Genomic DNA, 25,521 nt, shown 5'->3' with positions numbered 1-25,521 from the left:
AGTTTGGATAAAATCAGAGACTGATGCAAGAGGAGGAGGGTCTTGCGATCAGCTCCCCAGTATGTGTGCGCTAAAACTTTCAAGAGACCCAATGCTCTGAGACACTCAGCTTTTACGTACCTCAAGTGAGGGACCCAAGTCAACTGGCCGTCAAAAATCAGCCCTAAAAACCGGGTTTCCTTTAAACATGAAATACGACGCCCATCTATAAAAAGGTTTGGGTCAGGGTGGACTCCACGAACGCGGCAAAAATGCATGGCAAAGGTCTTCTTGAAGGAAAATCGAAAACCTCGTTCATCAGCCCATCTAAAGACACGGTTGAGAGCCATCTGCATCCTCCTTTCTGCCATTGACATCCGTGAGGCAGTGACAGAGATTGATAAATCGTCAACATAGAGAGAGCCACGAGCACCATCAGGGAGCACAGAAATAACGCTGTTAATTGCCACTGCGAAAAGGGTAACACTTAGTATGCTCCCTTGTGGCACACCATCCTCAAGGGGACGTGCAGTAGACAGCTCACTCCCGACTAAGACCTGAATAAAACGATTAGATAAAAACTCCCGGATAAAAGTGGGGAGTTGCCCACGGAGACCAAACTCATAAAGAGATTGCAATATACCATGACGCCAGGAAGTGTTGTACGCCTTCTCCAAATCAAAGAACACTGTGATATGATGCTGGTTAGTTGCAAAAGCCTGGCAGATGGAAGATTCTAAAGAAAGGAGAGCATCTGTGGTCGACCGCATCTTCCGAAACCCACACTGGACTGGAGACAAGTAACCACCCTTCTCTAAGTACCACACGAGCCGACTATTCACCATCTTTTCGAGGACCTTACAAAGGCAAGACGTCAGCGAGATAGGGCGATAATTAGTGGCCTGCAAGTGATCCTTACACGGCTTAGGGATGGGGAGAACCACAGCAACACCCCATGAGGTCGGAAACCCACCATTGCACCAAATTCTGTTATACAGTGACAACAGAAAATGAAGGGCTGCATCAGGCAAGTGGTGTAAGAAGGCATATGGGACATCATCCAAGCCTGGAGACGAGTCGCGACACTGCGACAATGCCATCTGAAGTTCAGAAGCAGAAAAAGCAACATTATATGACTCCTCTGCAGTAGATGGAAAACTAATGCCCGAAGATTCCAGGTGCCGTCGGCGGCGTGCCGACGGGGATGAGGTGTCCTTCCTAGAGACATTAGCAAAATGAGCGGCAAATATCTCGGCAACAGACGAAGAATGAGCCACCACCACACCTGCATGAGATAAAACAGGAGGAGAGGGAATGGGAAATTTCCCTGAAATCTTCCTCACCCGTTTCCACACTTTTGTGAGAGGAGTCTGTGAAGAAATTGAAGAAACAAATGATGCCCAAGACTTCCTCCTAGCCTCCTTCATAACCAGCCGGGCATGAGCTCGGGCCCTCCTATATGCCGCTAAGTAACCAGGGTCACCTCGATGACGACGAAGTCGGGAGAAAGCAGCACGTTTAGCCCGAACAGCAGAAGCACACTCATCAGTCCACCAGGGAACTGGACGGCAAGGAAAGTGACCAGCTGTTCTCGGAATACTCTGCAGTGCCGCCGAGTGTAGTAAGTCTGTGAAATACTCAACAGCAGCGTCAGTGCTGACAAAATCCTCCACACATCGGTTCGGGGAACACAGCTCCTCAAAAACCGGCCAGACCGCCCTATCCAAGCGCCAGCGGGGAAGACGACGCCGAGGCACACTCTGTGTCGATCTTAATAAAATAGGGAAGTGGTCACTGCCATGTAAGTCTGGTAACACAGCCCATGTAAAATTCAGGGCTATCCCTGCAGAGCACAGAGATAAATCAATAGAAGTAAAAATACCCGTTTGACTATGGAAGTAAGTAACTTCACCAGAATTTAAAATGTACAGGTCCACATCCTCCACAATGGAGGCTAACATAGTACCTCTAGCATCAGCTGTGGAGCCACCCCACAGGGGATGATGACTGTTCATGTCAGCCAGCAAGAAACAGGGTGAGGGAAGTGCCCGAATAAGATTTTCGAGATCAACCCTCTCAATAGTGGCACTAGGAGGGAGGTACAAAGAGCACACAGTATAACGACCGGGAAGGAAAATCTGGAGAGCAACAGCCTGCAGTGGAGTGTTAAGATTCACAGCAGTGAAAGGTATGTCACTGCGTACTAGAATAGCCACACCCCCACCATGACCCTGTCCAGGAAGAGGATCTGAATAAAAAACCTGGGTAACCAGGTGGACTGGGAGGCGCAGCATCTCCAACCATTGTCTCTTGTAGGCAAACACACGCAGGTGAATACTCAGCCAGAAGCCAACGGAGTTCCTCCCAGTTGGCTCGTAAACCACGGCAGTTCCATTGAATAATATTAGCCATTAAAACTATTGAAAAAAAAGGGGCAGGGGAGAGGGACAAACAGAAAACCGTAAAAAAAAAATACTAAAAATATTAAAATGGAGAAACTATATACACAAAAGAAAGGGTCACTTAGTAGAAACCACTGAGCGACCCTGGGAGACAATCTTCATGGGAATGCGGATACGCCCACTAAGGGGCTTGCCACGGGCAGCAGCATGGCTAGAACGAGGGCCTGGGGTCTGCGAAGAGTTGGGAGACTTCACAGACACCCGTCGCTGCCCAGCAGGAGAGGAAGAGCTACTCCGAACCCTGCCCGGGGCCCCCAGTGAACCAAGAGGTCGAGCAGGAGGGATTGGGGTCCTGGCCTCCAAACGTGGAGGGGGCAGGACAGGATCCTCAGAGGTAACCGGAGGAGGAACATCCGATTCCCCGGAGGACGAGGTGCCAGACTGACCTGACACCCCAGAAGCCCCCGAAGACCCAGAAGCAGGGTCCGAGGGCTGTTGCACAGATGGACTAACTACAGAGGATGTGGACTCCACGACTGACACCTTGCTTGGAGGATCTTAAAGACTCAAAGACTCTGAGGAACCACGATGACGTTTTGCAAATGAAGAATGTGCACCATGACTACTAGGGGATACCATAGATGTAGAGGTCGAGTCTTGAACTGTAGCGGCAACCGTCGTAAGTGCGGGAGATTGTTGCACTGGCATGGGATCGACAGATGAAGGCATAGGAGCTGAAACAACAGGAGGAACTCGAGTCTGCTGCTGGACAGGACGATGAGGACGAGTATGACCGGACAAAACTGACGCATAAGACACTCCGTTACGGAAAACAGATGACATGGCTCTACTCCTGGCCTCAGGAAAGCTTATTTTATCCCGATTACGGATGAGGAGGATCTCTTTCTCTAAGCAAAACCGGGCACAGTCTTTAGACGAAGCAGGATGTGCCTCGCCGCAGTGCTAACAACAAACAATTCCAGGACAGTCCTGTCCTGCATGAGTGGATGCTCCACAACTGACACACACCACTGGGAGGCCCTGTTGCAAACGACGACAGGCTCGCCCAACATGCCAGTACATCTGACAGTGGTAGCAGCGTCGTGGATTTGGGACAAAGGGTTTGACCCTAGGGGACAACCAAGCCACCTTGATGGATGAAGGCAGAACAGTACAGTCGAACGTCAGCAACAAGGATGGAGTTGGGGTAAGAACACCATCAACCTTCTTCTGAAACCTTTCCACTTTAACCACCCTGTGGACCTGGAGTTCTTCAAGCAGCTTCTCTTCACTGTATCGGAGTAAGTCTTTTGAGTAAATAGCACCTCGACTATGATTAAAAAAGGCATGGGGAACACAAGTGAACAGTGCATCCGGGTCCTTACACTGGGCAGCCAGCCGGGAACCCTCCTCAGGGGATGTAACCTCCACAAGGAGGCTACCATCCCCCTGAGGTGAGATCTTCGGCTCCCTCCCACAGATTGACACAATGCGCCGATGAATAGTAAATATGTCCAGATTACCAATAGGTTGACCATCCAAAGTACGAACGGTGTAGTACCTTGCGAAATCAACCCTCTCAAAGACACCTGGCAGGACCTCACGGGCATGTCCACAATATGTTGTCTGTTGCCAGCTCTTCTTTGTAGTGGCCACTGACCATAAACCACTGGAACCAGGAAGGTATGGTTCCAGGGTGGCAATATGGGCCTCACCAGCCAGAGGCACAGGAGGCACACAGGAGGGAGACTGTAATGGATGGTCAGGGACGGAACCAGGGTCGTCAGCTGTAAAAGATTTAAACGAGGCCATATTCAAAATAAACCACCTTCATTCCCCCACCCCTCCACCCACCATGGAGCCCAACAAGGGGAGGCCATATGCCAGGGAAAGCACCACTGGCGACCCCAGAGGTAGTGGGAAAGTATACGCAGGTAACCACCAAGGGACCCTGACAAGGGTGACTCCAGGACGATAGGAGCCACCAGGTCCCCCAGTGCCCGCTTGACCCTAAAGCCACTAGGTGACTAGCCTGGATGGCTAGCCAGTGACCAGCCGATTGACCTGGTCGGGCCCAACCAGGCCACTCTAGTCAGAATAAGGGACCAAAGAGGTGTACTGCTAGCTGCAGGGCGCACCATGCAGCATCACTCAACCTCCAGGACTCCCGTCTCCCAGCATTACGGGACGCCACGCACGGCAAACACGTGGGGAGGCAACAGTCCCGCCCTAGATGGCAAATGGGCAGGGACTGACATCACCAGTAAGCCTCCTCTACCAGTGATGTAGGGGGTGCTTGGTCCACGACACTGACAAATGCCGAACCCTACAAAGGTAGGCATGCCTCCAAAGTAGGTGGCACTGCCAGCCACGCTTCAAGCCCCGCCACCACGTCAAGGTGACCCCCTCAGCGGGGTGTTGGGGGTCTCCACTTCCTCATAAGTACTCCTGACTTTATATAATAACAAGTAAAAGCACCAGCTGACTCTTCCTCACTGCAAGCAGAGTTAGCTAGACCTTTCAACTCAAGGTCAGCAATCTTCAACTCAACCAACTCTTGACGAGACAAATTATCAACACTACGGGGTACTGCCTCATCTGGTGAGTGGTCCAATTAACAAGAAAAGTGTCAGCTAGGATAACATCATCATCATCATTATCCTCTAAGTCACCAGTAACTTTAGACTTAGCCCTAGTGACAGCACATGCAGAGAACGCATCAGGGACATCACAATCCTGGGTCGCAGTCACTGGTTCACTAGACAACTGAGGAGATGGACACACTTGACTGCCACCAATATCATTTCCAAGTAAGAAAGTTACACCTGACATTGGGAGTGTCTCAACTAACCCAACCATAACGGAACCATTAACAAAACCAGACTCTAAATTCACTCTGCACGGAGGGACAGAGAAGTAATTATTCCCTACACCTTGTAAGATTACAGTTTCATCAGAGGAATTAACATTAGAGCCTAGAACACTGGTCAGCATAGGGGATTGGCAAGCACCTGTATCACGATATATTTTAACTGATTTCCTGTCATTATTGTCCAGAGGACTGACAAAACCATCAGCCAGGAAATTAGCACATGAACTCTTGAGAGTGTCACCCACGTTATTGCTCAAAAGAGGAGCTTCATCATGAGAATTTAATTAACCCCTCAAAACAGGTTCAGTTAACTCGGTTAAAGAATTCTGGGAAATCTCAAGGGTGGACACTAGACCAATTGACTGAATATTTAAGGACTCCTTTTTGTTCACATCACGCTGTCTCCTGAAACATTTCTCCGTAGTATGACCAAGCTTACTACAATAAGTACATTTACTTTTCTGAAATCTAGAGGTGAAGCTGGTATTTACATCCTGAGAAACATCATCTTTATTCTCTTTCCTGTTACCTGTACTCTGAGTAGAGGCAACGTACTTACTCTCAGCTTTCCTTTTTTCTTTAGAATATCTCTTGTGAGTGAGAACATATTCATCAGCTAAAACTGCAGCATCAGACAAATTATCTATTCTTTTCTCATCAAGATATAGGCTTACATCTATTAATACACCTTTTGAAGTCCTCCAGCAAAATCATCTGCTTAAATTTATCAAGATCAGAATTTACATTCTTAGAAATTAATCACTGCTCTAACAGATCTTCTTTGATTTTTGCATACTCAACATGGGATTGCTTATCTTGCTTATAAGTTGTCGTAAATTTTACTCTATAAGGTTCAGGAACAAGCTCATAGGCCTTAAGAATCAAGCTCTTAACTACATCATAATTATCAGATTGACCTTGACGCAAAGATGCATAAGTTACTTAAGCTTTACTGGTGAGAACACTCTGTAGGAGTACTGGCCAATACCTTTTGGGCCAATTAAAACATGTAGCTACCCTCTCAAACAACTGAAAATACTTTGTTAAATCAGATTCATTAAACGAAGGGACAAGTTTAAAATTTTTAGCCACATCAAAATCATCAGAGCTAGATGATCCAGTTCCACCTTGTTTCATGCGATACTCATGGTCTGCCTGAATCCTAGCAAGTTCAATTTGTGCCTGAGCCTGTGCCTGTGCCTCCTGAATACGAGCCTGAGACTCAGCCTCCTTAGCATTTGCCTGAAAGCCTCCTTAGCATTTGCCTGAAACTCAGCCTCCTTAGCACGAGCCTGAAACTCAGCCTCCTTAGCACGAGCCTCCTGCAGGGCTAGCTGTAACTTAGCTATTTCAATCTGCGTTTGCTCATCTGGAGGAGTTACATTAAACAAGCTTTTATTAATCATGTCAACAATTTGATCTTTAGAATGATGAGAGAGAACAGCAATTCCCAATTGTTGAGCAACAAGATTAAGTTCATTCTTTGTTCTGTTATCTACATCACACACTGATTGCACATTTAACAAAAAATCTTTGGCTTCATCAAGAGTAGTAATAGTAGACATCATGAATAAATCACAGTCAAAAAATATCAAGCAATATCCTTATGATAATATCCTGAATATCCTGATAAGAGGTCGCCAAATTTATGTTACGGAACAGAGAGAGATAATGAACACTTCAAGTGAGAACACTAAAATCACTACTGTCCTGCAAAGTTCCAGGTTCAAAACAAAAGACTTAGGTAAAATTACAAGTTAAAGTTTAAGGCACAAACTAACAACTAAACATTCAGGACTCATAAGGATAATGTAATGGCAAAACAGGTTACATATATGGTTAACTGGAATAGCCTCTATTAGCAGGAATTTAGCAAGAACAAATTTATCTAAGTCGGCCCTGATAAATGAGAGAACCGAATAATGCTCAGTTAAAGTAAGATATAATATTATTACAGATACAAAATATTACTAATACTGGCTGACATTAAAAACTTTACATGAATCACAAAAACCCCACCAGGCCCACGAACCAACGCCTCAGGCTATACAGTACAAGAAAAATGGTAATAACACTTATACTCAAATTATACAGCAACTAGATGGCTGAAGACTTCCTGAGCACTCACAAAAATAATAATACACTATGTAGGGGAGGACCCAGATGTGAACAAAATGAGGAGTAGATCTAAGTGGCAACTAATACAGAGACTGAGCTCATTATATAGGGGGCCGGCAGAGCTTGATTCAAGTTACAAGAAGGACGCGGAAATGAAGGCACAGAGGAGGAAGAGTTGATAGTCCTGCTCTGAAGAAGAGAAAGAACGACTTACTCTGCTATAAGGGGCAGAAGGGGGGAGTGAGGTAGAACACGCAAGCCTGATCACTATGGAAGCCACGTGGCGAATCGTGATCAAACATGCAGCATACTGTACATTAGAATTATAGAAAGGATGATGAAATCATAGGTTATGTAACAATATATATATATATATATATATATATATATATATATATATATATATATATATATATATATACTATATATATATATATATATATATATATATATATATATTGTGTGTGTGTGTGTGTGTGTGTGTGTGTGTGTGTGTGTTTTGGTATATACTTTTACAGGGGTTGGCAGTGCTACACAAGTCAGAAATTTACGGGGAACGCATGCCTACAGTTGCCCTTGTCTGCTGCCGCATGCATATTGTTTTTTTTTTTTTGTTTTTGTCTAAATAACAGAATGGAGGAAGGAAAAACAAATGGGAAAAAAAAATAATCCATACACCAGATTACTGGTGTCCTCTGTTCCTAAAATATATGTAACAGTTAGACTTGAACAGTTGTAGGTTGAAATTTGGAGGAAAACAACTCTGGGGAAGCGAGTTCCAGAGAGATGCAGTTCGGAGAATGAAAGAATTCTGATAGGCAGAAGTTCTGCAATATGGTTGAGTGACATTCCAGTCATGAGCGCTACCAGATGCCCGTGTAGCACGAGGGAAGGCATGGAGTGGTGGCACCATGGACGCAACTTCGTCTGAGCATTTGCCAAAAAATATCTGTAAAATAATGCAAGGGAGGCAACATTCCTTCTTACTTGCAGGGGAGGTAGTTTATGTGTAATGGCAGGGTTGTTAATGATTCTAACAGCTTTATTCTGAATTTTGTCTAGTTGTCTTAATGCAACCTCTCCACAACCATTCCACAAGGGTGAGCAATATTCAAGCTGAGAGCGCACATGACTCTTATAAATTATAGCTAACTGCTCATCGGCGAAGAAGTTACGGACTCTGTACAATAATCCAAGTTTCTTTGGGGCGGTTTTAGCAAGTGATCTGACATGAGAGGTCCAGCTGAGGGCACTGTTAAGTGAGACACCAAGAATTTCAATACTTTTGGAGATGGGAATATTAGTAGCACTGAAGGTAATGTACGAATCTGGTAATATCTGTCTATTAGTAAACTGTATATATTTAGTTTTACTAAACAGAGACAAGATTGTTTTGTCCCCATTCACTGATTGTAGAAAGATCTTGATTTATGGAGATGGCTGTACTGAGTTGAGAGGTAGAGATATTAGACTTTGTAAATGGGTGTTTGAGTGTGAATGAACTATGTAGTGTTGAGTCGTCTGCATATGAGTGAATGGGATTGTGAGTGACAGATAATAGATCATTAATATGAACCAGAAATAGGGTTGGCGCCAGAACTGATCCCTGTAGCACGTCGGCGTTAATTGAGTGGAAATTCGAATATACATCATCTACTTTTACTCTTATTTTCCTGTCACTAAGAAGAAATCAAAGGAACAAAGACGTTAGTCCATAGCAAGGAAGTTTGGACAGCAGGGAACGGTGCCATACTCTGTCGAAAGCTTTAGAGATATCAAGAGCTACTGCATGAGCTTCTCCAAAAAGATCAATTGATTGATGGATGGTATGAGTTCAGAGATTGTGTATGTCAATGGTGGATCTTTCGTGGCGAAAACCGTATTGTCTATCACTAATTAAGTTGTTGGATGCATCGGTTTCCATAAACATTACGTGTTTTATTTTCGTTACTTGGATTAATTGTACTGAAATTTTTTTCAGGTTCCGTGCGATGCTCGTCAGTAGCCTAGGCATCCTTCACCTGATACCATCTGCCGTGGACGCCTATATGGCTGTCTTGGCTCCAGGGCCGTTGTTAGGGGTGAACTTCCGGGGCTTTAACCCTGAATCTTTTTTATGTAGCCCAGAAACTGTGTGTGTGTGTGTGTGTGTGTAATTCACCGGTTCGGTCAGGATCACTTTGATGGTCGTGATCGTCAGCTTTTACCCTCCCGGAAGGGAGCTGAGAGCTCATATAGTCCGATCTAAGGGCAAGACTGTGACCTTCACACACGCACACACCCGTCCCCTTGCTCAAGGGGAACAGTAACCACCCATTTCGTCAGTGAAACTTTTCGCAACCTGAGCGAGGCGCGAACTCCCGTCCACCAGTTGGCAAGCGAGAGAGTTACCACTGCACCAGCGAGCGGTGTGTGTGTGTGTGTGTGTGTGTGTGTGTGTGTGTGTGTGTGTGTGTGTGTGTGTGTGTGTGTGTGTGTGTGTGTTGATCAGGAAATAAAATTGTATAAAAATTAAGCTATACTGTATTTAATTCCATCCATAATTACCGTAATGTTTGTACGATTTTATACGACACCGGACACTTGTTAGCCGGCTACTTCCATTACTGTACACACCATTACACATCCATAGAAATGTTTAAAAATCAGTTTGATAAAACAAATTGCAGTACTGTATTTTAGACTGGTTTCTTCATTCAATTGCTCTCAGATGCCAGGAAATACTGTCAGATATAGTCTGAATAAAAATAAAAAAAAAAGAAGAATCTGGGGGAGCATACCCCCAGGCCCACCTAGAACTTGTGCCTTCGTCGCTTGTGATTCTACAGAACTCTGAGCTAAGCCCCCTATGTCCTGAATGTCTAGCCACGGTCCTGCTTGACTCCAATCCTCGTATATATGCTTATCCTGCACATTCATACAGTGTGAACACTACTCGGTTATTTAGTTCAACAAAACACTGCAGATAAACTGTGTGCTTGCATTTAATACAAGCGATTTCTGCAACTAATGGCGTTGATGATGTAATATGCCCGTGCTCAGACTGGAAAACTGCAGACATTACAACCTTGTTCCACCATTATTGGTTCTAGGATTTGTGAAGGAATGCTTGGGTCATACCACAGTTGCTCAATATGAACCTAAATATTGGTAATAACCTCTGGCAAAATGTAAAATCAACAGCCAAACTAGGCATACGGAAAACGGTAACATAAACCTGTGTTAAGTAAATCCATCTTTACTTTACATCGGTGCCATACAGATATTAATGAAACACACAGAGACCCTCATTACTGTCAGACTGTCCATATAAATAATAAAGGAAAAACTACATAGGCCTATCCCTACTCTGTTTACGATATTAGACGTCATCCATGATGATACTACGTAAATTCCCGTCCACACTAGCGGACAGTGACTGGCGGCCGCGAGGGAGAGGTCTGTATCAGACAATTTTTGGCAAGTTTGACAGGCAAACCAGCGGTCAGTCCGTGCCCATTGTTGAGTGAAATAACCAGACAGTGCCCGTTTTTTTTTTTTTTTTTTTTTTTTGGTTTCTTTTTAAGTCCAGCAATTATTGTTCTATACAATGCTATGTTTCGCGCACAAACTGTGTTGGCCATTCTCATACCTCACTCAGGCGCTGTCGACTACCTATTCACCGGCCACCTACTCCTCACAGTTTGGACAACATCGCAGTCGTGCCCGACAGACTTTGTCAGGTGTGGACACATTCCTCCGGTCACTGCCAGTTAGTGTGAATGGGACTTTAGGCTACAGGAATAATTTCCAATCACTATAAAAACAGCTGCATCTGACAAACTGTCGGGACGTGTCATATATTTGCACATTAACAAATAGTCACCATACTCATAATACAGGGCACTGAGCCACCCAGTGGAAAGTGTCGTGAATCGTTGCAAAACATGACGGTCAATTACAACACGTGGCAATGTCAATATAACATTTCATGATTTGTCTGAAAAATGCCATATTCTCCATAAAACCATGAGTTGGCCCAGTCATCACCTTGTAAATTATCCATCCAATTGTAGCTCCTGTCGTCTACCGAAGTCCACGCCCCCTACTTCATCACCCCTCTCCTCCAGCTCTCATTTCGACCACTATTGTCCCCTTCCTCATGCTCCTCCCTCCTCCTGTCTCCCAGGTCCCCCACCCCCACCCTGCCGCCTCTTGTAGGCCTAGTGCAACCTCCTGTATGTAGTGAAATTGCTTCGATTTCAGACGTCTACCATTACTAGTGTCATGTTCCCGGTTGTAAGGATGGGCGTCATGATAATTTTCTGTTCACTGATAGTTGTGGGGACCCTGACAACTATGACTTATATAAGAAACTGTTAACTGTTGCATGGTTCGTGACTCGAAACTAAACTAGTCATGAAATCCATGTCATTCCTGATCCCTGCCATTATGTAGGGGGTGTATTGTGTGACAATTTTAAAAAATAACCATAATAATGAAATGCTATTATCCGTATATTTTCTGGCAGAACATTGCTTGCATATTCTACTACCACCAGTAACTGCACACAGCGGGAGTGATCACTACGTTCGATTCGTCCTAGTGACTGAACGAAACCTGGTGAAGTTCCATACCTAACAATGTTACCAGATGCCGAAAGCATCACACCACCTCACTGGCGAATGGAGTGTTTCTGTTTGATATGTCCTCAACTGTACAGTACATGTGTTAAGTAACATTTGTTACCCTATAACGTTTACACAGAAATGTGTTATGTAGGAGATAATTGGCTAATAAGAAATGTAGCGACACTGAGTCAGATAAACATAATTCAAGAGATATAGGTGCTTTAGCAGCGTGTGTACAAAGAACATGCAATTGAGGAAGTCCCAAATCTAGGCATGTGGTAACACTATCATTACATTAGTATTTTGTAGTCTTATGGTGAGCAATGTGTAGCTGCTGTTTGTCGTAATTGTAGTGAACCTTGTTGGTAACAGTGCATGAACGAGGTACTAGCCGTATATGTAGCCACAGGCAGCAGTCCGAACACCTTAATCCGTATCACAACGATCACTGTGTGATGGTACACCTATCATATGACTGTTATAGTCGTTGTGTACACCCTGAACACGATGTCCTTATTATCATTTGGGAAAATCAAACCTAATCGTGTGTTGATGCAATCAAATCTGACGTAGCTACAGCAGTGCAGTTTCAAGGTTTGTTCGGGTTCGAGGTTTCCCAGGCTATTCGAATCCAACAGGTAATCTCACTTTGGGCGGTATGCATACTGTATATTACTGTACTGCATCCACATGCCCATTCACTGTGGCTCCCAGTCAGGTAGTGTATCGGTCGCCTTCAGGAGTCTTGTTACCCCCTGACATCCCTCTCTCGCCCATGCCACATGCTGTTACGTATTTTACGGTACAGTGTCTTAATCACAAGCAAACCCATCATTCTTACACACCATAATGATTCTGTTGTGCAATAGTATGCATAGTCAACGTTCTGTTTTAGCTTGTAAAGTCAGCTTGCATGTATTCAAGCAGTAGGCCTCATTATTACAATGCAAATTTATGTGACTGTCCGTTAATACGTGATAATGGCAGGTGATACTGTTATTAGATGTTGTGCGGCAAACAGATTGGTATGCCTTGCTAAGATGTTTGTAATGGTTATCCCATATTTACCATCACAGTTATCAAGGATGGAACGATATACCTACATATGAAAACATATCAAATAAAAATAATTTTATCAGTACGTGAAATACCTTTTGCTTATGTAATACGTCTAACAAAACAAGAGACAGCATGTACACAGATACATTATGCGTATGTATTACGTCCCCGCTGAGGGGGGTCACCTTGACGTGGTGGCGGGGCTTGAAGCGTGGCTGGCAGTGCCACCTACCTTGGAGGCATGCCTACCTTTGTAGGGTTCGGCATTTGTCAGTGTCGTGGACTAAGTACCCCCTACATCACTGGTAGAGGAGGCCTACTGGTGATGTCAGTCCCTGCCCATTTGCCATCTAGGGCGGGACTGTTGCCTCCCCACGTGTTTGCCGTGCGTGGCGTCCCGTAATGCTGGGAGACGGGAGTCCTGGAGGTTGAGTGATGCTGCATGGTGCGCCCTGCAGCTAACAATACACCTCTTTGGTCCCTTATTCTGGCTAGACGGGTGGCCTGGTTGGGCCCGACCAGGTCAATCGGCTGGTCACTGGCTAGCCACCCAGGCTAGTCACCTAGTGGCTTTAGGGTCAAGCGGGCACTGGGGGACCTGGTGGCTCCTATCGTCCTGGAGTCACCCTTGTCAGGGTCCCTTGGTGGTTACCTGCGTATACTTTCCCACTACCTCTGGGGTCGCCAGTGGTGCTTTCCCTGGCATATGGCCTTCCCTTGTTGGGCTCCATGGTGGGTGGAGGGGTGGGGGAATGAAGGTAGTTTTTTTATAATATGGCCACGAATACATTTTCATCTGCTGACGACCCTGGTTCTGTCCCTGACCACCCTTTACAATCTCCCTCCTGTGCGCCTCTTGTGCCTCTGTCTGGTGAGGCCCATATTGCCACCCTGGATCCATACCTACCTGGTTCCAGTGGTTTACGGTCAGCGGCCACTACAAAGAAGAGCCGGACACAGACAACAACATATAGTGGACATGCCCGTGAGGTCCTGCCAGGTGTCTTTGAGAGGGTTGATTTTGCAAGGTACTACACCATTCGTACTTTGGATGGTCAACCTATTGGGAATTTGGATATTTTTACTGTTCATCGGCGAATTATGTCAATCTGTGGGAGGGAGCCGAAGATTTCACCTCAGGGGGATGGTAGCCTCCTAGTGGAGGTTACATCCCCTGAAGAGGGTTCCCGGCTGGCTGCCCAGTGTAAGGACCCGGATGCGCTGTTTTCTTGTGTCCCTCATGCTTTTTTCAATCAGTGTCGAGGTGTTGTTTTATCCAAAGACTTACTTCGCTACAGTGAAGAGAAGCTACTTGAAGAACTCCAGGTCCACAGGGTCGTTAAAGTGGAGAGATTTCAGAAGAAGGTTGATGGTATTCTTACCCCAACTCCATCCTTGTTGCTGACGTTCGACTGTACTGTTCTGCCTTCATCTATCAAGGTGGCTTGGTTGTCCCTTAGGGTCAAACCCTTTGTCCCAAATCCACGACGCTGCTACCACTGTCAGATGTACGGGCATGTTGGGCGAGTCTGTCGTCGTTTGCAACAGGGCCTCCCAGTGGTGTGTGTCAGTTGTGGAGCATCCACTCATGCAGGACAGGACTGTCCTGGACCTGTTTGTTGTTTGCACTGTGGTGAGGCACATCCTGCTTCATCTAAAGACTGTGCCCGGTTTTGCTTGGAGAAGGAGATCCTCCTCATCCGTAATCGGGATAAAATAAGCTTTCCTGAGGCCAGGAGTAGAGCCATGTCATCTGTTTTCCGTAACGGAGTGTCTTATGCATCAGTTTTGTCCGGTCATAGCCGTCCTCGTCGTCCTGTCCAGCAGCAGACCCGAGTTCCTCCTGTTGTGTCAGCTCCTATGCCTTCATCTGCTGATTCCATGTCAGTCCAACAATCTCCCGCACTTGAGACGGTTGCCACTACAGTTCAAGACTCGACCTCTACATCAATGGTATCCCCTGGTAGTCATGGTGCACATTCTTCATTTGCTAAACGTCATCGTGGTTCCTCAGAGTCTTTGAGTCTTGAAGATCCTCCAAGCAAGGTGTCGGTCGTGGAGTCCACATCCTCTGTAGTTAGTCCATCTGTGCAACAGCCCTCAGACCCTACTTCTGGGTCTTCGGGGGCTTCTGGGGTGTCAGGTCAGTCTGGCACCTCTTCCTCCGGGGAATCGGATGTTCCTCCTCCGGTTACCTCTGAGGATCCTGTCCTGCCCCCTCCACGTTTGGAGGCCAGGACCCCAATCCCTCCTGCTCGACCTCTTGGTTCACTGGGGGCCCCAGGCAGGGTTCGGAGTAGCTCTTCCTCTCCTGCTGGGCAGCGACGGGTGTCTGTGAAGTCTCCCAACACTTCGCAGACCCCAGGCCCTCGTTCTAGCCATGCTGCTGCCCGTGGCAAGCCCCTTAGTGGGCGTATCCGCATTCCCAAGAAGATTGTCTCCCAGGGTCGCTCAGTGGTTTCCACTAAATGACCCTTTCTTTTGTGTATATAGTTCCTCCATTTTAATATTTTTAGTATTTTTTTTTTATGGTCTTCTGTTTGTCCCTCTCCCCTGCCCCTTTTTATTTCAGTAGTTTTAATGGCTAATATTATTCAATGGAATTGCCGTGGTTTACGAGCCAACTGGGAGGAACTCCGTTGGCTTCTGGCTGAGTATTCACCTGTGTGTGTTTGCCTACAAGAGACAATGGTTGGTGATGCTGCGCCTCACAGTCCACCTGGTTACCAGGTTTTTTATTCAGATCCTCTTCCTGGACAAGGTCATGGTGGGGGTGTGGCTATTCTAGTACGCAGTGACATACCTTTCACTGCTGTGAATCTTAACACTCCACTGCAGGCTGTTGCTCTCCAGATTTTCCTTCCCCGTCGTTATACTGTGTGCTCTTTGTACCTCCCTCCTAGTGCCACTATTGAGAGGGTTGATCTTGAAAATCTTATTCGTGCACTTCCCTCACCCTATTTCTTGCTGGGTGACATGAACAGTCATCATCCCCTGTGGGGTGGCTCCACAGCTGATGCTAGAGGTATTATGTTAGCCTCCATTGTGGAGGATGTGGACCTGTACATTTTAAATTCTGGTGAAGTTACTTACTTCCATAGTCAAACGGGTATTTTTACTTCTATTGATTTGTCTCTGTGCTCTGCTGGGGTAGCCCTGAATTTTACATGGGCTGTGTTACCAGACTTACATGGCAGTGACCACTTCCCTATTTTATTAAGATCGACACAGAGTGCGCCTCGGCGTCGTCTTCCCCGCTGGCGCTTGGATAGGGCGGTCTGGCCGGTTTTTGAGGAGCTGTGTTCCCCGAACCGATGTGTGGAGGATTTTGTCAGCACTGATGCTGCTGTTGAGTATTTCACAGACTTACTACACTCGGCGGCACTGCAGAGTATTCCGAGAACAGCTGGTCACTTTCCTTGCCGTCCAGTTCCCTGGTGGACTGATGAGTGTGCTTCTGCTGTTAGGGCTAAAAGTGCTGCTTTCTCCCGACTTCGTCGTCACCGAGGTGACCCTGGTTACTTAGCGGCATATAGGAGGGCCCGAGCTCATGCCCGGCGGGTTATGAAGGAGGCTAGGAGGAAGTCTTGGGCATCATTTGTTTCTTCAATTTCTTCACAGACTCCTCTCACAAAAGTGTGGAAACAGGTGAGGAAGATTTCAGGGAAATTCCCTGTTCCCTCTCCTCCTGTTTTATCTCATGCAGGTGTGGTGGTGGCTCATTCTTCGTCTGTTGCCGAGATATTTGCCGCTCATTTTGCTAATGTCTCTAGGAAGGACACCTCATCCCCGTCGGCACGCCGCCGACGGCACCTGGAATCTTTGGGCATTAGTTTTCCATCTACTGCGGAGGAGTCGTATAATGTTGCTTTTTCTGCTTCTGAACTTCAGATGGCATTGTCGCAGTGTCGTGACTCGTCTCCAGGCTTGGATGATGTCCCATATGCCTTCTTACACCACTTGCCTGATGCAGCCCTTCATTTTCTGTTGTCACTGTATAACAGAATTTGGTGCAATGGTGGGTTTCCGACCTCATGGGGTGTTGCTGTGGTTCTCCCCATCCCTAAGCCGGGTAAGGATCACTTGCAGGCCACTAATTACCGCCCTATCTCGCTGACATCTTGCCTTTGTAAGGTCCTCGAAAAGATGGTGAATTGTCGGCTCATGTGGTACTTAGAGAAGGGTGGTTACTTGTCTCCAGTCCAGTGTGGGTTTCGGAAGATGCGATCGACCACAGATGCTCTCCTTTCTTTAGAATCTTCCATCTGCCAGGCTTTTGCAACTAACCAGCATCATATCACAGTGTTCTTTGATTTGGAGAAGGCGTACGACACTTCCTGGCGTCATGGAATATTGCAATCTCTTTATGAGTTTGGTCTCCGTGGGCAACTCCCCACTTTTATCCGGGAGTTTTTATCTAATCGTTTTATTCGGGTCCGAGTCGGGAGTGAGCTGTCTACTGCACGTCCCCTTGAGGATGGTGTGCCACAAGGGAGCATACTAAGTGTTACCCTTTTCGCAGTGGCAAGTAACAGCGTTATTTCTGTGCTCCCTGATGGTGTTCGTGGCTCTCTCTATGTTGACGATTTATCAATCTCTGTCACTGCCTCACGGATGTCAATGGCAGAAAGGAGGATGCAGATGGCTCTCAACCGTGTCTCTAGATGGGCTGATGAACGAGGTTTTCGATTTTCCTTCAAGAAGACCGTTGCCATGTATTTTTGTCGCATTCGTGGAGTCCACCCTGACCCAAACCTTTTTTTAGATGGGCGTCGTATTTCATGTTTAAAGGAAACCCGGTTTTTAGGGCTGATTTTTGACAGCCGGTTGACTTGGGTCCCTCACTTGAGGTACGTAAAAGCTGAGTGTCTCAGAGCATTGGGTCTCTTGAAAGTTTTAGCGCACACATACTGGGGAGCTGATCGCAAGACCCTCCTCCTCTTGCATCAGTCTCTGATTTTATCCAAACTTCATTATGGATGTGAAGTTTATTCCTCTGCCTCAGAAGCCCGGCTTCGTATTTTAGATTCCATACATCATGCTGGTGTTCGTCTCGCCACTGGGGCATTCCGATCTTCCCCGATTTCGAGTTTGTTGGCTGATGCTGGTGTCCTTCCTCTAGACTTGCTCCGCTCTTCCCTTTTGATGAGATGTTGGTATCGCTTATCTCGTCTCCCAGACTCCGTTCCCTTTCTCAAGGCCTCTCAAGATTCTCGGTCACCTATTTTTGCCACTCGGCCATCCTTTCCAAAGCCCTTTGGTTTCAGGGTGCAGTCGATTATGTCTAGCTTCTCTGTTCCTTCTGTGCCGATCACTCCCCACCGTGTCCCGAGGGTGGGCTACTGGCTTCTCCCCAGGGTGACATTTTGTCGTTTCTTCTCATCCAGTAAGGCCTCCCTTCCTTCTCAGGTTTTATTTTCTCTGTTTTTAGAGCATGCCTCTTCTCATGGGGGCTCCATACCAGTTTATACTGATGGATCTAAGTCTGATGTGGGTGTGGGCTTTGGTGTGGTGTTTCCCACCTTCTGTCGAGGTGGGAGCCTCCCTGTGACTGCTTCTGTTTTTACGGCTGAGCTGACTGCTATTTTATTTGCCCTTCAGATTCTCTTCACTCTCCCCCACACTGCTTTTACTGTTTTTAGTGACTCACGAAGTGCTCTTTCTGCGATGGAGTCTTTTAATCCCTCTCATCCTTTGGTTTTATCCATTTTGGAGTGGCTTTTCCTTTTAGGGCGTCGTGGACGTCGTGTAGATTTCTGTTGGGTTCCAGCTCATGTAGGAGTGGCAGGGAATGAACGAGCTGATCAGCTGGCCAAGGCGGCAGCGGCTCGTCCCCCTCTTGCACAGTCCCCTCTGTATCGTCTGCCTGCTGCAGATATGCGCTCCTTTATTGCCTTCAGGGTTTGGTGCTGTTGGCAGGAGCATTGGGATGCTGTGGGTGCCAATAAGTTGCGCTCGATTTGCCAGAAGGTGGGCTCATTCAGTTACCAGGGCTTCCCTCGTCAATGGGAGACTGCTTTGTGCCGCCTCCGCATTGGCCACACCCGTTTCTCTCACGGTTTTTTAATGGAGAGGGCTCCTCCTCCATTCTGTGATGACTGTCTGGTTCCCTTGACTGTTCGGCACCTGTTGGTGGAGTGTCCTAGTCTTGAGGAATTGCGGCGTCGGTTCCTCTCTGACCACCAAACGGATGGAGGTGTGTATCATCTTTCCTCCGTGCTTGGGGAGGATGCCTGTGTCTTGGGAGGGGCAACCCTCTCCTTTGTGAAGGAGGCAGGACTTCTTAAAGATATTTAGAATTTCTCCTTTTTTATTGTGTGGCTTATCCTCTATTTTTAGTTTTTTGTTTTTTACTTCTTTGTTATACGGCGGCATATGACCCTGGCAGTTGCGCCGCCATGATTATTATGAAAAAAAAAAAAAAAAAATGTATTACGTAAAACACACTCACACACACACACACACACACACACACACACACATGTATATATATATATATATATATATATATATATATATATATATATATATATATATACGACTGTATCTATATCTATCTATCTATCTACCTATGTATCTATATCTATATCTATATCTATATCCATATCCATCTCTCTCTCTCCCTCTCTCTCTCTCTCTCTCTCTCTCTCTCTCGAGAGAGAGAGAGAGAGAGAGAGAGAGAGGGTAGATAGATAGATACAGAATATAGTGGCTTTGTTTCTGAGTCAACACAAAATATAAATGTGTTATATCGTTTCGATTATCTCCTGGGGAAGTCTCATGTTAAAGTCGAAAGGGAATGATTTATCTGAAACCTCTGTCCGAAACCAGTAAACTTTCATTACTCTCCTGCAAAAGCGGTATGTTGTTTGTATAGTATGGCACTGTTCTCTGAGTCTGTCTACAGTACTGCGTATATAATACATGCTGTCAAAGGTATGCTTCTTTGCCTTCGTTTTGTAATGTGCGATAGGAACGATAGTTACAGAGAATGATCTTATAATTATGACTTCCCATGTCATTCTGGCTAAAGGAAACCGGACACTGACGTCTCTATCTATCTATCTATAGCCCGACGCCCTAATCCCGCAAAGGGTGGCCGCAGACAAAACGCCTCCAAGTCACTCTGTCACCCACCATTTGACTCCCCTCCCCCCAACTCACCCCCCCCTCCCTCATATACCTCTCAACTCCATCCCTCCACCTCATCCTCGGTCTACCTCTCCCTCTCCCTCCCTCCACCTCACCTATATACACCCTCTTAGTCAGTCTTTCATTCTCCATTCTCTCCACATGTCCAAACCACCTCAGTGTATTTCTCCTGATCTTTTCAACCACATCCACATCTACCCCACAACGTTCCTTCACTTCTTCATTCGTCAACCTGTCCCTCCACGTCACTCCACATGCTCCTCTCAAGTAACTCATTTCCACTGCTCTCACTCTTGACTTGTTCCCCTCTTGCAAGGTCCACGCCTTGCTTCCATACGTCAGGGTAGGGATCACAATACCATCATGCAGTGACTTCTTAACTTCCATACTCACCTCCCTATTTCTCATCACTGCTTTCAGTGTACCAACAACCTTTCTTCCCTGCTGTACCCTTTCACGTACTTCATCCCCCAAAGTTCCATCCTTACTCATCACACTACCCAAGTACTTGAATGCACTCACATTCTCCATATCCTCACCATCCAATCTCACTGCACACTCTGTGACTTCATTCCTCTCAAACACCATAACTTTACTTTTGTTTACATTAACTTTCAGCTTCCTCCTCCTACACACTGTCCCAAATTCATTCACCAAACCTTGCAACTCCCATTCATCTTCACTCAACAATACTGTATCATCAGCAAACAGCAACACTGGAAGCTTCCAAATCTCACCCTCATTCATTAGGGCCACCCCCACATCCACTGCCCTACCTTGCACCTCCTTTACAACCCCATCCATATATATATTAAACAGCCATGGAGACATCACACACCCCTGTTTCAGTCCCACATTGAGATCAAAGAACTCACTCAGCTCACCATCCACTCGCACCGTAGCCCTAGCTCCCTCGTACATACTCTTCACAGCACTCAACAATTTCCCCTCCACTCCATATATTCTCAGTACCTTCCACATACCTTGCCTATCTATTCTGTCATAAGCTTTCTCCAAGTCCATGAAGGCAGCATACACTTTCCTTCCCTTCTCTAGATACTTCTCCACTAAACATCTTAGAACAAATATCTGATCTACACACTCTTTTCCCTTCCTAAATCCCCCTTGTTCTTCTCCAACTAGCTCCTCTGTCATATGCCTAACCCTATCAATGAATATTCTACTGACGTAATTTTTAAATTTTGTCATCTATCCTTACTAAATTAACTCAGACATATCGTTCATCATACATTGCATACACACGTGATTCCCAACCTATCACCAAACCCTCCAGTGCCCCCAATCCTTCGCCTCCCCCTCCTTCACACTCAGTTACCAGACACATGAGGTCTGGCTACCGCTTCACATTCACCCGTCTCACACCAGTGCTTCGGGAGGTGGGTAATGTGGAACTTTCCCTGACTGTACGTAGTTCATCTACATGAATTCTTCTGTTGTGAAGTACCTTTCTCAAACTTCTTTTAACTACTATCATACGTTCATAAAATCCGCCTTGCCACGGAGCTCTAGGCGGAATAAATCTCCATTCACATTTGCGGGACTCAAAGAATTGTTGTACTTCTGGTAACTCGAAGAAATTACGAGGATATATTTCTGAGGCCCTAAAATTTGAACCATTATCTGAAATAATAATTTGAGGACAAGACCTTCCAACAAACCTTCTAAAAGCAGAAACGTGTCTGATGATAAATCAGTAACTAGTTCCAGGTTATCAGCTCCTGAAGAACACACGTGAATAGGCAACTATATACTTTAGTTGACTCAGATTCAGCTGTATATACCATCTGCATTCTTTAGTAATATTGCCCCAGTGTAGTCAGTTCCAACCTGAAAGGGTTTAGATTCCAAAACCCTCTATTCAGGTAGAGGTGGTGGTCCTGGATATTGTAATGTTCTTGAGTCATATCTTCGACATAAGGTACACTTCCTGATACAAGACTTTATGACCTGTCGTGCTTTGGGTACCCAAAAGCTTTTTCTAACCCTAATAAAGGTTTCAGCAATACCACCACGTAAAGTAGTGGCATGTGCATCTCTTATGACAAGCTGGGTAAACTAATGATTTTTCGGTAAAAGAACAGGGTGTTTAGCATTATACTGTAATGAGTTGTGTATTCTACCTTGACATCTAATTATCCCTTCATCATCAAGGAATAACCCCAAGTCATGAATCAGTTTATTTGGTTTGAGGGTCTTTGTGGACGGCTCAGAAACTAATCCATTTACTGCACTTGACCCAAGTGTCTTTGTAGACGGCTCAGGACGTGCAAATTTGAGGACATTCTTAGATGAAGTTAAAAGTGTGAGCACTTCAGAGTAGCAATCACTGTGTACTTGGTTTACCCAGAAGGATATTGGTGAGACTTTATGACGACTTGTCCATCCTTTTCTCTTCATTAAGTTATTAATAAACTTCAGTACATATTCAGTGACTTTCAGCAACTTTCCAAGAGATGCAAATTTAGTAAGGTCTGTAAGTTTACTTGGCTCATCAGCCTTCACCGTAACCAGAGGAGGAATGCCTACAGGCGATACTACATACATCTTATGTTCTGGCCACTCTGCCCTATCCATGAGCCATTGAGGACCTTGGAACCATAAATAGTCTTTCGTAAGAGTCTCAGTAGTGGTCCCTCTGCTTAATTTATCTGCAGGATTGTATTTGCTTCCTGCATGCATAAACTGAAAATCTTTCTGCACTTCATGGATTTCAGCAACACTGTTCTTTACAGGCGATTTGTTTGTGGCCACCCCAAACGGGATTGAGGCGTCTGGCAATAGATAGATAGATAGATAGAAATTTGACCCATCATTTCTCACCCACTGTAAAGCTACTTTATTATCTGACCATAAGTACCTGCTATGTTTATATCATCCAAGGTTTCTCTGATATGCTTTCCACCAATCAGTAAGGCTGTTAATTCCATTTGTGGGATAGTTCTTGGTTTCACTGGTGCTACCCGTGCTTTACTTGTTAAAACCAGGGATCTTGATTGTGTAATTATATATGCTGCTGCTCCATATGCTTTTGATGAAGCATCACACAAGATGTGTAAAGTGCATGCTTCACTTTCCTTTACTGTAGCTCTAGATATTTCATATTGTTCTAGTTGTCGTAATTCCCTTTCCAGTGGTTCCCACTCCTCTGTGTACTTATCTGGTAGGGGATCATCCCAGTCTACCTTTTCCTTCCATGAATCTTGAATTAATAGTTTTCCATTTATGGTTATAGGGGTAAATATACCTAGTGGATAGAAAAGTTTACTCACTTTGGTAAGTAAACGTTTTGTTAGATGTAACTTTTCAGTCTGCTGATACTTTACTGGTTTTAATTTCAGTGTGTCTCCAGCGGTGTTCCATTGTAGTCCAAGTACTGAAGTAATTGTTGGAACTTCATATCCAGGAAAATCACACTCTATGATTTCTTGAAGCCTAGAACTGTTAGTTACCCATTGTCTGAGAGGCATATTAGCAAGTTCAAGGTCTTTATTAGCTTCCTTTTACATATTGATTAGTTCCTTATCATTATTAGCAGATCCTTGGAAGTTGTCTACATGGAAATTATTAGCAAGTACGTTCTTAAAGGGATTATTGGAATTTTTCAGGTGGTAATCAATTGTGGCTTGCAATAAAATGGAGAACTTGTTGCTCTAAACAAGACTGATTTTAATCTATATGTTTTAACAGGACCTTCTAGGTTATGTGGATCTGCTGGCCACAGAAACCGAGTCTTCCACTTGTAGACCAATCCTTAGAAATGCTTTGGAGATATCTGCTGTATAGGCATATTCACCTGTTCTAAATAGTAATAGAACATCTAATTTCGTAGTAAGGCTTGGACCAGTCGTCAAACAATCATTTAATGAAGGTGACTGGCTGGTTGGTTTTGAACTACAGTTAAAGACTATACGAAGTGGTGTTGTGATTTAATCCTTTCTTACTCCGTGATGAGGTAAGTAATGAGAGTTTTCTGTTGGGTGAGCATTGGGTACTTTTATGAATTTGGACTTTAACTGTTCACCCAGAATTTTATGATACTCATCAATTTCTCCTTTTGCTCTGGAGTAATTGTTTGGGAGGACTGGCTTCTTCAGTTTCCATGGTAACCTCACCCAGTATTGTCCAAACTTATATTTAACTATGTCTATGTATTCCTGGTATAATGCTTTATCCTCGGGAAGTGGTTGGGCAGAATCAATCCCTATCACATCCAAATCCCAAATTTATGTATGGGAGGCTCACTGAGAAAGCGAGACTCTTTGTCCATAAGTGGGTCACTCTCTTCCGTTATTCTCATCGCGATTACAGACTCTGGAGTAATAGATTGTGTACAGCTGGTTTCTGTTAAAGTTGCGCTTTATTTGTCAGGAATTTTACCTGTTATAATATAGCCAGCAGGTGATTTAATCAAGTGTATGCCTTCACATATAATTGTGCTCAGCGATATAAAATCATTATAATGATCTGAGCCAATGAGTATATCTATTGGTCCTACTCATTGAGGTAGGATACCTCCATGGTCCTACTGTATCATTAGTTACTGCAGATTCAGCAAGTATAATTCCTTTCCTGGTCAAATGTTGGATTGCCCTCAGTCAGTCCTGCAGTCACAATAGTTCTCGGTAGTTTATCAACAACAATTGCAATTATTCTCTTCAGTCTATTTCCCATTTTGACTGTTGTCTTGACTATGTCCACATCTTGTGTACTAGGCTTACCAATAAATCTTTTCAATGTCATCCGCACACTGTTTAATAGGTAGGCCCAACTCTTGGACTAGGCTCTTTGTGATGAAAGTCTTCTGTGAACCACTGTCAATGAACAATCTGACATTCTACACCTCGTTTCAGCTTCATTTGGGTTAACGCCGTTGAAAGAGCGATTCCTGAGGCTCTGGTTATCGCTGCCCCCGTCGTAATATTTACGTCTCTCGATGTGCTACTGTTGTCTGAGTCCTTTTTCCCTGCAGTATATTCATTACTGTGACTGTTTTGAGGTATAGTCGATTTATCATAAGTTTTGAAAAGTGTTGCGTGATGATTACCTTTCTTGCATCTTTTGCAAGTCTGTAGATAAGTGGATGATGGGCGCCCCCATCCACCACTATCTTTAACACAAATACTACTCTTTGAAGGGGTTACATAAAATCTAAGTCACATTTTATCTTTCTTAATAAACACAAAAACTAAAACTAAACATTGTAATGCTGTTGGCACTAGAACGTCACACATTCTCAGTCACTGCTCGTCCGTCAGCTACACAGTGGCACAAAGCTGAGTATAAGTTCCATGGAGTGCGGTGTCAAGCA

This window comes from Coenobita brevimanus, chromosome 37 (assembly GCF_032717465.1).
Source record: "Coenobita brevimanus isolate Jiangsu-jjx chromosome 37, ASM3271746v2, whole genome shotgun sequence".
In the NCBI taxonomy this organism is placed as follows: Eukaryota; Metazoa; Arthropoda; class Malacostraca; order Decapoda; family Coenobitidae; genus Coenobita; species Coenobita brevimanus.
Note: the sequence above shows the minus strand (reverse complement) of the source record.